This window comes from Trachypithecus francoisi, unplaced genomic scaffold (genome assembly GCF_009764315.1).
Source record: "Trachypithecus francoisi isolate TF-2019V2 unplaced genomic scaffold, Tfra_2.0 Lachesis_group11, whole genome shotgun sequence".
In the NCBI taxonomy this organism is placed as follows: Eukaryota; Metazoa; Chordata; class Mammalia; order Primates; family Cercopithecidae; genus Trachypithecus; species Trachypithecus francoisi.
The window spans coordinates 120,270,793-120,274,981 of NW_022681456.1; positions in this window are offsets into that span (position 1 = coordinate 120,270,793).

Sequence of the window (4,189 nt, forward strand, 5' to 3'; positions counted from 1 at the left end):
AAATTTGGTATTGATGGAACGTACCTCAAAATAATAAGAGCTATTTATAACAAACACTGTATTTATGAATAGCTCACTATACAATCCCTCTGCCTCCCATACTCCCAAGTATTCATTATCTATCATTTCACTCTCTACATCCATGCAAACACATTCTTAGCAACCACTTACCAGTGAGAACATATTATGTTTGATTTTCTATATCTAGCCTGTTTTGCTTAAGAAAATGACTCCCATTTCCATGCATATTGTCACAATATGTGTGATTTCATTCTCTCTTTCTGACTGAGTAGTATGGTCTTGTATATATATAATTGCATTTTAATCCAATCATTCATTGATGGATACATTGTAGATTCATTATCTTTGTTACTGTGAATGTTGCTACAGTAAACATACAGATAAAGGTATATATTTGATACATTGACTACTTTTCCTTTGAGGAGATACCCAGTAGTAGGATTGCTCAATGGAAATGTAGTTCTAGCTTTAGTTCTTTGAGAAATCATACTGTTTTCCATAGAAGCTGTACTAATTTACATTCCCAGCAAGGGTGTGTAAGAGTTATTTCTCCATATCCTTGCAAACAGCTGTTATTTTTCACCCCTTTATTCAGTCATTCTGACTGAGGTAAGATGGTATCTCATTGTGGTTCTCATTCACATTACTCTGACGTTTAGTGATGTTGCACGTTTTCATTTACTGTTGTCCATTTGTATGTCTTCTTTTGAAACACATCTATTCATACCTCTGTCTATTTTTAATTGATTTTTGTGGTTGTTGAGTAGTTTGAGTTCCTTGTATACTCTGCATATTAGTTCTCTGTAGGATGCATAGTTTACAAATATTTTCCCTCTGCAGGTTGTCTGTTGACACTGTTCATTTATTTTGTTTGTAGAATATTTTAGATAAATTAAGTGCTATTTGTCCAATTTGGTATTTGTTGCCTGTGGTTTTCAGGTGTGACCTTCACACTTAAATGATTACCTGAGTGGATATAGGATTCTAGTTTGATTGTTATTTTTACATGGAGTTTTTAAACCCCTCTTCCACCACAGCAGCAAGGAACCATCTTGGAAGCAAAGAGAAGCCCTCACCAAACACTGGATCTGTTGATGCCCTAATCTTGGACTTCCTGGCCTAAAGAACATTGGGAAAGATATTGCTGTTCTTTAATCATGACCCAATTTACAGTCTTGTTAGAGCAGTAGGAATGGACTAACACACAACCCCATCTGAGTTCTAATTAATAAACATACATCTAAAAACCAAAACAAAATGAAACAACAGCAAAACAACAGGGTTGGACTGTCTTCTGACCTCTGTTTATCCATTTAGTTTCTGATTCTCTATATCTTCCAAACTGGACAAATGACAATTTATCTAAAATATTCTACAAACAAAATAAATCAACAGACAACCTGCAGAGGGAAAATATTTGTAAATTATGCATCCTACAGGGAACTAATATGCAGAGTATACAAGGAACTCAAACTAGTCAACAACAACAACAAAAATCAATTAAAAATTTACATTCCCACCAAGGGTGTGTAAGAGTTCCTTCTCCATATCCTTGCCAACAGCTGTTATTTTTCACCCTTTTACTCACAGTCTTTCTGACTGAGGTAAGATGATATCTCATTGTGGTTTTCATTCAGATTACTCTGATGATTAGTGATGTTGAACATTTCTATGACTGCTTTTCCAAAGTGGCATCTTTAAGATCTTATCCATAAGATTTAATTAGATATAAGTTGACGTAGGCCTTTTTCATTTATTGTGTTGGGCACTGTGTATTTCAAGAAGGTCTCCCATGCTGGGCCCTGCAGTTGAGAGTGGGCCTCACACAAATACCAAAATCAAAGGCATTGTTCATTCTTTTTATCCTCATTAGTGTGTATTTTAAAAGTTCAGCCACAAATAAAACATAGAAATTATAGGAGCAGGCACAGGCTGAGCTAACTGTTCTTCCAGGCCTGCTGGGGCAGGGGAAGAATTTGAAAAAACAATAAATTCACTGTTTCTACTCTGTGGCACCAGAGGATAAATGGGATGCTTCTCTGTAAAGAGAATCAACTGAAATAGGGTAAGTGGTACTTTATCAAATCCTGGATGACTATCTTCACACACACTACTGAAACAAATAGTTGAGAAGACTAAAGTTACGTACCCTCTCTGTGGGAGGAAAACGTGAGTGTCCCAAAGATGTTCACATTCTAAGGAGTATATTTTGTGTAAAGTTGAAAAGAAAGACATGACTGGACAATCCTTTGTACATGTGTATAGGATTTAGGAAGAAACTTATTTATTCAGGAAAAGAGTGTTTATTACCTCATCTTTAAGGTTTCAGGGCAAGTTTTATCTTACCCATTTCCTATCACTTGTACCTGAGTTTCTTTTGTGGACCTGGTTTCTTCGGACTTTCTTGGAAGTAAATAAATATAAAAGTAAATAGCAAGAAAACAGTGGAGTACAGTAAGCAGGAACGCAGGCTCTGATAACTGACATCCATCTATACCACTTATTACTTTTTTAACAACTTTGGCGTGTGCCTCACTCAGCTCACCTATAAACCTGAGATGACAGTAAACAGTATTCTTACTTAATAAGCTGGTTCTGAAGATTAAATGGCATATAGTAAATGCTTAAGAAATATTTTTACTATAATCAGCCATGGCTACAATATGTTCATAGACTATGAATACCCTAAAATTGGGAAATATGTGCTTCTAAGAGAAAACATAATATCAAAATATATGAACCAGTGTCATAATTATGTAACCAGGATTCCATGAATTCATATGAACCCCTCCCAGACCACAGGGACTTCATGAATTTACTCGATTACATCACAAGTCCATTCACGCTGTTAATGTTCATCTCTCCTGGGACACAACCCTCTTGTGTTACAGTCAAGCTAATTCAAGATGAAGTTGAGGAAGATTCTGCTTTCTGTTCAATTCAAAGAATTTCCCATTTTTCAATAAAGAGAAAGTCATGTGAGTATGAAGGAGCTGACATATGAAATTCAAATGTGTTTACCAGTGTAATAAAAAACTGTAGTGGATGTGACGCACAAATGTGATATGGTATAATTTTCATCTGTAAAAGGTCACTCTGGCTATTGTGGGGAGAGCTGATATGCGATGTAACAAGAATGTTACCAAGACCTGCTGAAGTCTATTAACATCCTCCTGGAGAGAGAATCATGGCATGAGCCACAGCCCTGTAGCAGAGAATATGCAAGTGTTTATATTGCCATGTATTTAGAGGTTAGTCCACTGGATTTGCTCATGGACCAGGCTTCGGTGAGAGAAAGGCAGACATGATTCCAATATATCTGAACAACAAAATGAAATTGCAGTCGTGGACTGAGAAGACATTGGGTAGTGTTATGGGCTGAATTCTGTTTTCCCTTATTCCTATGCTGAAAGCCTTCACTCCCAGTTTCTCACAATATGAACATATTTGGAGGCCAGAACTGAAATGTGTGGATTCACTTAAAATGAGACTGTTACGGGGGCACACAGTCCCATCTGATAGATGTCGTTATAAGAAGAGAACATTTGCATGCACAGAGAGACACCAAATATCCACATGCACCAAGGCAACCCCTTTCTGAGGACATAGCAAGAAGGCAGATGTCTAGAGGCTGAGGAAACAGGCCTCAGAAACACTGAACCTGTTGACACCATGATCACAATGAAACTGAAAAAGTGAATTTCTGTTATTTAAGGCACTACTCTGTGGTAATTGCTTAGGTAAGCACAACAAAATATTTTGGGGGACAGAGGTTTTAAGATGTTGAAATCAAGAGTGCTCCTTGAGACATATTAAGTTTGCAGGCATTTTAGAAGGCAAGTGAATTACTGAGGGCTTTGACTCATGTACAGGTGCCTGAGCTGTTGCTAGATTATGGTTCCAGCTTTAAGCACCCTATCTCTGCCTTTCAAATAGTTGACAAACTCCGTTCTCATTGGTTCTCATGAGTTTATAGCTGGTATTTATTCTCTTCTGATACATCCATCTCTTTCATCCACTGCAAGCACTGGAAAAGGTCAGGAAAAGGACTGAGCTGATGGGTATTTAAAAGCATCTCCTGCTGTCTTCCTGTGTTCACCAGACAGGGAGCGTGAGGCACGTCTGCCCTGCATTTCCCTCTGTTCCTTCTCCGTGACCTTCCTTTCCT